General features: G+C 39.7%; 1 long non-coding RNA gene across 4 annotated transcripts in view; it reads left to right on the top strand.

The window, feature by feature from the left end:
• Window positions 1–9,283, top strand: part of LOC116471004 (uncharacterized) — a 172,658-nt gene extending 163,375 nt beyond the window's left edge. For all 4 annotated transcript variants that reach the window (XR_009214091.1, XR_009214092.1, XR_009214089.1 and 1 more), the window contains one exon: window positions 7,199–9,283. This is a non-coding gene — a long non-coding RNA (uncharacterized LOC116471004). The remainder of the gene's footprint in view (window positions 1–7,198) is intronic.
• The last annotated feature ends 361 nt before the right edge of the window (window positions 9,284–9,644 follow it).

The following is a 9,644-nucleotide window of genomic DNA, read 5'->3' on the forward strand; positions in this document are numbered from 1 at the left end:
TTACAAATCTCTAAGATATATTTCTTTTCATATAATTTCTCTTTGTACACATATATTTCTGTATAAACACAGTGGTATTTTTTCCAAATATGGTATCACTCTATACATGTTGTCCATCATCCTTTTTTCACTGAACATAGCTTCGTGCCAGTAAATAGAGGCATACTATGTTATTTTTAATGGCTGCGCAGTGCTCCCGAGTATGGATGGTCCATAATTAATCATCCTTCGACTGTTGGCCATTTAGATCACTTAACACTTTTGCTATTGCAAATAACACTGTAGTGAACATGGTAATGTTTCTGTTTTTGTGAACTTGTGCTGCTATTTCTGTAAGATAGATTCCTAGAAGTAGTACTGCTAGGTATTTGATTAATAATAATGAGGAACTCATAGGTTGGGAAGGATTCTGAGAGTGCTCAGTTTATCCAACACTCCCAGGAAGGTGTTTTTCTTGCAATGACGTTGAATAGTCCAGAGAGTGAGACTCTATATTCTTTTTCAGTAATGCTTTCCAGTGACTTGAAATCAAAATCGATTATAAAAGAAATGGTCGCAATTATGATGCTGTGGCCAAGAGAGTTGGAAGTGAAAGTGAAAGGCTGAATCCTAATGTAATACTGTGGTGAGCCTGGTGGACAAACCAGTCAGGTAACACAGATAAGGGGTCAGCAAATTATGGGAGCCCCAGATATTTGGATAAATTTACATCATATAGTAGGGGAGTTTTTATTTATTTATTTATTTATTTATTTATTTATTTTTATGAGACAGAGTCTCGCTCTTTTGCCAGGCTGGACTGCAGTGGTGCAATCTTGGCTCACTGCAACTTCTGCCCCCTGGGTTCAAGTGATTCTCTGCCTCAGCCTCCCAAGTAGCTGAGACTACAGGCGCATGCCACCACACCCAGCTAATTTTTGTATTTTTAGTAGAGACGGGGTTTCACCATGTTGTCCAGGATAGTTTCAGTCTCCCGACCTTGTGATCTGCCCACCTTGGCCTCCCAAAGTGCTGGGATTACAGGTGGGAAGTTTATTTTTTTATACTTTATGGAGAATAGCTATGAGAGATTAGTTCACTCTGGGTGTCCAAGACTGCAAATCTCAAGCTGGTCCTCGGCAAGCTGGCCCCCTTTAGGCCTCGGCTGTCAGTCACCAGGACCTATTGAGAGTCTGGCCAGACTTCAAGGGACCTGAAATCTGCTTCTACCACCTATTCCACAGTGCATCAGGCCTAAATAATAGTTGGCTATCCTTTACCTGGATTGCTTTGCTTGTGTCCCAAGGCTGTTTCCCTTGTAGAGAGGCATGTGGCAGCTCTTTCACATGCTGGCCTAAAGAAAGGAAAAGAAAAAAGCGTAATGCGACTTGACAGAGTTGTGGGACTCTAAGTGCTTCAGGTGGCCCCCTCTGACACCTGTAGGATTTATTTAGAGTATTTTCAGTACAGTGATGACCTACAAGGGGAAAAAAAATCCCCTGTATATTATGGAACTGCCTGTAGGCATGGTGGGAACAGTGCTGCAGACATGTGCTTTATTCACTGTCATATCTTGTTCATGTTTCCCACTCAGTGTGTACATAGAAGCATATCTGCATCAGAAACAAGTGCAGCATGAGTGGCAAAGATGAACATGTTCAACAGCTAGGAATGACCACATACTGAGCACATTTACACAACACTGTGAAAAGAACCAGGCAGCCTCGCTGTTAGATCATTTCACTGCACACCAAAGAGCTTTGAAATGGACTTTTAATTATGATTGCTGAATTGCTATGGCTGTATTCCTTAATATGAGCATCTGATTAGGTTAATTTTCTTTAATTGATGAATGAGCATTTAAACTTGTAAGACTGAATTGGTTGTTATGTATTGGTAATTTTATATTCTGACTTTTTTTGCTAGAGTACAAATTATAGGCACTCTTTATCTGTTTTAGTTTTGAGGTCACTGTTCTTCCTTCCTTCACCTTTGTGTGGCTTTTTAGATTTATTAATGGATAGAGCAGTGCTAAGTGACTATTAAACTCTTTTCCATATACAGTAAAACCCATTAACATGGACCTCACTAAATTTGGAATTTATGAAAATGAGGTCAAGGCCTGGGTTAAAGTTTACCTTTGCATTGTCTCTGAACTAAAGCTTTGCTGAGCTAATAAATAGTATAAATAAAATTGCAGGGGGATGGCACTATTCCTTTAAAAAGCAGATTTCTCCAGCACTTTAGAGAAAGACCTTATAAGACAGATAATGAAGTAGTGTGGCATAGTGCAAAGACTAGGCCACTTACTAGCTATGTGACCTTAGCTTCACTGAGTATTTTCCCCCATCTGTAAAATGGAGATAGTTATCTACTTTATGAGGTTGTTGTGAGGGTCAGTTTTAATGTATAGAAATGCCTTGTGTGAAGTAGTTACTTCATAAATGGCAGATAAATATTACCTAAAATAAGTGTGAGCTAATTTTAAATACTTTTTTTTAAATAAACCACTTTAGAGTTTTGTAACCCTCCTCTGAGATATTACTTTTAATATTATTATTGATTGAAGAAAAAAACCTAGCAGTTTGGTGTGGTTGTAAAGAGCACGAGCTTGGGAGTCAGACAACTGCAACTTTGGAAGGAGTTCTACCACTCAGTAGCTGTGTGGCCCTAGGAAAGTTAACATCTCTTAAAGTCTGTTTTCCAGTCCTCCAGGACTGTTTTGAGGACTAAATGAGATAATATAAGGTAAAAATCCCAGTGATTTTCATGTAATAAACTCCCAAATGTCAGCTGTTGCTGTTATCATGCTCTTTTTGATAATTGTCCATACTTTAGACTTTTCATTCATTCAGGCTTGTCTTTTTCAATTCACTCAAATTAATGAATTTTACTCTAGATATAATCTCTGTTCTATATGAGAATTTTAAGTAGGTAAAAATTATAGAGAAGCAAAAATGGCTGTATAAATAGGGTGAAAAAAGAAAGAATAATATTTTAAAAGTAGAGGGACAAAGGCAAGTTAGACTTAAATTACTGCATAATGAATTATGTGCATAGTCTTTGTGTCAAAGCTTTTTATATTAACTAGAAGGAAATGGAACTTTATATATAAGTAGTAAAAAGTGTGGACTAGCGACCAGCTCATTCCATTCATTGAGAGAGAAAGGCATTAAGTCCATGTTAAACTTTATTTTCATCTTCTTGTTTCCCCTGTGTTTCATAAGCTGTGTGGGTGAGAAATGTAAGTACTGTAATGTCCTGCATGAGACTATAATCTATCCTCTCCTTAATGACAGCCTTACACAGTTTGTAGAATCCATCACTTCAACAGAGCAGACTGAATTACTTCGATGACTGGCAAATGGGCACCACTTGTGGTGAAATGAAAGCAGTCAGGTGTGTGTTTATTAAGTGCTCTTCAATAAGAGAAATGTGTTTTCCTGAAAACTCTCATCCATGCTATTTTTGTAGAAGCAAAAAAGTGCCCATCTTCCTTTGAGAAAACAGAAGAATTATTTTTCTTGAGATTCTGTATTATTATAATACAAGTTCACAATCATAACTGTGTTATAAAAATCAGGCTTTTCTGCAGTGTATGCATGAACAGTGGAAGCTTGCAATAATAACTGGCAGGGACAGAACCAGTACTCTTGGGGCAATGTGCCTTTGACTTTCCAGGACTGCCCAATACAAGTGGATCATTTAAAAAAATTAAGTCAGTTCATTAATTTGATGACCAGTGGTTCTACATATGAGAGTTTTCATAAAAATAAATTCACAAGTCAGATAATATCTTTTGTCAAACCATGTTTTCTATGATTTGGGTCAGAAAGTGATCAATCTAATGCACACCATATTGATTATTTGTATTATATCAGATCTTTATTGGAAATACTGAATGGTGAGTTGTTAAGGTCTGGCATTGTTTGTTTAGATCTGGCATATGAGTAAGATCAGCAATAATAGCTTAGTATTTATTGGATGCTTACTATATTCAGGTACTGTGCTAGAAACCAGGGATATGAGACCCCTACCCTACCTCCCCCAAAAAAGACACAGTCTCATGTTGCTGACAACAACCCTGTGAAGTAGATACAGATAAGAGAATATAGAGTTTAAGTTATTTGTCCAAGATAGGTCAGCTATAAAGTGGCAGAGCTGTATTTGTTACAGCAACCTAACCTATATTCTTGCTGAGAAGTACCAAAGTATAGTGGCTTAAACATGAAAGAAGGAGCTCCTTGACACAACGAAGCTGGTGTAGCAGTTCTGGATTGCTTGTGTTTAGACTGTTGGGTCAGGGAGATGTAAACTTCTATCTGATACCTCTGCTACCCCTGGATATTGGCCTCATTAATATGTCTGAAGATGCATAAGTGTTCTCTTTAAGGGCATTCCTTGGAGGTTGTACTCCTAACTTTTTTTTTTTTTTTAACTGCAAGAGGTTATTTTTCGTTACACAGTAGCATGTTGCTGGGGCCTAATGTCCTCACATAACAAAAGAAAACCAAAATTTGTTGTCATTGCTTAAGTAATTGAGAATTGTGTACAAAAAAACCTTATATAAATTAAAAGGATGAATAAATTTACAAGTGTACATGCAAACTGCTTCCAACTCAAGGCAAGTTACAGCCCATGGTATTCTGGCAGGAGAACACCAGGTAGAAAGGAAACTGGGTCCTAAGGCTTGGACTTCTCCAACCCTGAAATACTGGCAAGACAGAAATGACAATTGGTTCAGGAGCCCTTGCCAGCCTCTAGAGAAATCCTGGAACACTCAGCCCTGACACATTAATACCTACACAGATCGGAGACTGCTGGCCACGCACACTCACCAAGCCACAGACTTCTACAAGCGTGTTCTCACCTCAGCCACAGAAGTGACTGAGCCACATATATTAGTACTAAGGGTTTAAATAAAATATATTCCTAGTTTCTACTCACATCCCATCAACCATACCTAGCTACCAGGAGGGCCTGAAAATACAGTTTTTGTGGCCATTCATCCCTTAAAATTCAAGGAGTCTATCGATAAAAAGAAGTGGACAGTGGGTATTAGGGGACAGTGTCATTCTGAGTTACATGCTAACAAAAGCATTGTTTCAAAGTGGAGTTTTCACCACAGACTTGCCCAAGTGTTGAAAGATCATAGGACTTTGGGATATGCCTAAATCCATTATCCAATTCTTTTCAAGTAAGGTTGTGTGTATATGTATGTAGTATGTATATGTTATATTTAAATATTCAAAATATGTGAAGTATCATGAATATTAAATGATTCCACAGTGGACTGTGATCATCTGCAAGAGCCAGTGAAACATTTTATAGTAGAAGTCCACTGGCTTTAATCTTTGGCAGGAAGGCTTACAAACCCCCCAGGATTTGTCTTGCTTGCATCCTAACTCAAAAAGATCTCAGACTCAGAGATCTATGTTGTAAGAAGTGTGTTCTTAGAAAAATGCCTTTATAAAAATAAAATTAAGGTTTTGAATGAGGGATGTACTCAATACATGAATCATAAATAACACTGACCCAGAACTTCAAAGTTTCTCAGAATTCTTGGTCTATTCTGATGTAGTTTAGACATTTACTGTAGAAAAATCAGTAAGTTTTTATTAAGAAGACACTTAGATTCTAATTGCATACACACACATACACACACACACACACACCATAGTACTATAATTTGTCTAGGCTGGGCGAGGAAGTTCCTATGAAGGGTCTCAGCAGCATAGGTTTCCAGGGAACAGGAGGAAGCCAAGATTAGGTGTATTAGGGACTGGGAACCTGGTTTTACTAGCATAAGCCAGCAGTCCAATCCTTAGTGACCAAGTGGATGTGGTTGGGATTGGTTCAGGGAAGGTGTTGGTACCTGAGGATATTTAATTTAGCAGGAGGTTTGGGCCAGTAGAATTGTAGATAACAGGTGAGATTTAGAGTCACGAGTAGTGGTATCATGGAAGGAGGCAATCTAATCACAGCTGGATCCCAGCCCACAGCTGGGGGCCTGGAATGGAATCTAGGGAAGGGTTTTATCAGGGCCCTAGTCAAGTAGATTTAGGTTCAGGGCAAGGCATAAGGCATTGTAGGAAACCAAAAATCCAGTCAGGGCAGATGCCAGCTCTGAGGATTGAGCCAACATGTTTGGAACTAGGAAAACAGGGAGAAATGAAGAAGCAATGTAGAGTAAAGTCAGTGCAACTGAATGCATTTGTGGTCAAATATAGAATTCCAGTCTCACCATCTTCTGGGCTGAAGTTGCTTCTCTATGGTCTGCTCTGATGAGGATGGGTTGAAGGTCACAGTAGTGCTGAGCCTTTTAAGTGGAGACATCGGGGGCCTAAGCTCAGAGGGAGCCTGGAATGAATGGCTGAGATGGAGGCCCAGAGGAGGTAGCATTGCTTGGAAGGAGTTGAGACTGTGGCAGAGGAGACCTAGGCCTAGCTAGGAGGCCATCTTATTCCAGGCTGAGGAGAAGAGGGCCTGAGCAAGGAGGGGTGGTGGAGGCAGGGTCTGCAGTAAGATAGGTCAGAGAGACAACAGCCCCTGAGCATGTGAATGAATGGAAATGTTTCTTGTAAAGATGCCTGTCTTTTCTGGTCCATGATGGTGTAACTAATACACAAGGTGTGACTGGATCCTTCCATGCTGCCCTCATGGGGGCTTTCCTACCTAGCTAATGTTTGAAGTGTTCGTGTGTGCCTCTGTCTTTGACCCACCTGGCTAGTTCAGATCCTTTGCTGAAGAAAACGTTCTTCGCTTGTCCGATTGCTTCACAGCATGCTTCTCTATCTGCAACTGTTGTTTCCCAGCCATCCATATGGTGCCACGGGATGGGACACAGGCAGGGACTTTACTATTCACAAAGGGGTAGGGCTTGGGACCTCGAGTGGGGCTTTTCCTGCTTATAAAGACAAGGAATGAAAATGCAGAATCCTTACCTGGTAGGGGAACTTTCTTTTCCAAATATGCAGGTATGTGATATTTCGGATTTCCTTAGGCTTGGATCTGTGCCTGGGGCTGAGATGGATTTCAAAGTCATTATTTAAAGTAGGGAGATAAAGCTTTAGACAACCACCATAAGAGATCCTGGTTGTGTTTTTGAAATGTTGAGTGAAATAACATTTTAGTAATCAGTAAAAGGCTAACCTTTGTACTTCTGAAAAGTTGTTCTTAGAAAGGCCTGGATTAATAATTGGTTTCAATTTGTCCACAGATACACTGCCTCTAGGACTGGGACAGATAGCCACTGAGTACCTGCTTCAAATCACCCTGCACGTTTTCTTGTTGGAAAGATAACCACTGGAGAACCATCTCATTACCTTCAGCAAAAATGGAAACAAATCAAGACATTAAGAATGCCGCAGTGGACAGCAGTTACGCAAGGTTCAGCAGAGGAAGTTTTCAAGATGGTGTGCCTCGCTAGCCAGAAATCAGAAAAGATCAAAGCTAGCCTTTTCATCTCAGCTGCTCCTTAAATCAGTGCAACCCCTCCAAATTAATGTGAATTGAAACATGCATTGCTTTTCAACTTAATTGAGTATTTACTATATATGAATCACTGCACAAAATAGGGGAAGAAAATGTGGGAGACAAAGATGTGGAGCCTGCCTTCAATAAATTTACAGTTAGTTTCAGGGTACATTGTTTTTCTTCTGCTGTTAATTAGGTGTATCCCCAAGACAATAAATAAATGAATGGAAAAGTATATTCTGTGTTTTAAGTCTCTTTAATAAAAAACAAAACAAAATCCAAAAAAATTCCTAACGTGGCAACTCAGGACATTTTAATCCTTTTTTTTGTTGTTGGACTTCTGATAGGATCCATTTTATTGATTCTGTAAATATTTAGTAGACTTTAGATATATTAATACATTGTAGCTTGAGTTAATTTGCATTAAATTCTTTTTTTTCCCCCTTAGGTATAGATTGTCTGTTGGAAAAATATATTGTTTGTGGATTTCTTGGGGAGTGGGAAGGTGAATTATACCTGTTGTCTCTATAGTCCACTACCTTCCACGCCCTAGGGCAGCGGTCCCCAACCTTCTTGGCACCAGGGACCAGTTTCCTGGAAGACAATTTTTCCGTAGATGGTGTGGGGATGGTTTTGGGATGAAACTGTTCCACCTTAGATCATCAGGCATTAGTTAGGCTCTCATAAGGGGTGCGCAGCCTAGATCCCTCACATGCGCAGTTCACAGTAGGGTTTGCACTGCTATGAGAATCTAAGGCTGCCACTGATCTGACAGGAGGCAGAGCTCAGGTGGCAATGCTTACTGGCCCACTGCTCACCTCTTGCTGTGTGGCCTGGTTCCTAATAGGCCATGGACCCCCCACAGACTGGTACTAGTCCGCAGCTTGTGGACCCCAGCCCTAGGGGCCTGAGTGAGTTATTAGCATGAAGAAGAGGAAGATCTGGATCAAACGTGGGTGGTGGTACTCAGAGACCCAAGATAGGATAGGGATGGAACAAAACCCATCTGGGCAATGGCTCTATGAAAATTTGGCTAAGTAATTATTTCAGTATTCATTGTATTCATTGTCCTTTGTGTTCCATAAGTTAAATGACTGTCTAATTTTTCCAAAAATTTATTTCTGACTTGAGAATAAGTGTGTCATGATTTTCCCAGTGTAAAGACACTGATATAACTGTAGATACCAGACATTTTAGGTAGTGTCTGTGACATTTTAGTATGTATGAGCCAACAATAGACATGTCTTTGTCTTGAGGAGTGTCCATCTGAATTGAAAATGTGTCAGCTTTTTTTTAACATCATCAACAGACTTCTTAATTAAGCTGCCAATACATACTGCCAATAGCACTGTGTGCTGTCTGAGAAATGCATTGTGTAAGTGCTATTTCCATCTTGTTAAATAAACAATGTTGCTCCATTTAAACTGGATTTAAAGTGTTCTTTGAATGAGGCATTATATTGCTCCATAAATAATGTGATGTGAATTCTCATATGATCCCTTTTAGCTTAATTTCTAAAAAAATATTATTTGCTACTCAGTAAGGAATAGCTCTAATGGGACTGGTAAGTTTAGTGATATGATTTGTCTGTAACAGGCTGAATCGCCCCACGCCCAAACTCCTGGTCATGGTACTGGATATTTGTTATGCCACTTTTAGTTTGCATGAAGTATCTTCCAGGAAGTCTTAGTTATTAACTTGTGTTATATAAACTGTAGATATTTATTTCCTGTTCTGAAAGATTTCTTGGAGGGTCCGTCTGTGTATTCCTTGTGCCTAGTGTAGTCTTGCTAATGGAATAGCACCTTTATTGGTGCTACTTAGTGGTTGGTAGCTTACAATCAATCTGCTTAGAATGTATCCAAATAAACTGGATATTTTTGTACGGTCTAGTCCCCTGGGCCTCTTACTTGGTGTCTTGGATTTGCCAGTTCAGCCCTGTTATTTGTACCAACATCCACTCTGCTGCCCTGGGCCCTGCCCCACTCTCTATGCATGGACAGGGCTTTCAGAGGGGCTGCTCCACTTGTCATGTGCTGCCCCATCTGTCAATAGAATAGCAATCTCTCTATTCACAGGGTACTCACGGTATGTCAGTCACTGAGCTACTTTACACATACTCTCTCAACTATCTCCTTTAAACCTCACAATAACCATTTGAAGTAGGCACTATGCGCTGTGGAGGTATG

The sequence above is a fragment of the Hylobates moloch genome, unplaced genomic scaffold, assembly GCF_009828535.3.
Source record: "Hylobates moloch isolate HMO894 unplaced genomic scaffold, HMol_V3 SCAFFOLD_6, whole genome shotgun sequence".
Lineage (NCBI taxonomy): Eukaryota > Metazoa > Chordata > Mammalia > Primates > Hylobatidae > Hylobates > Hylobates moloch.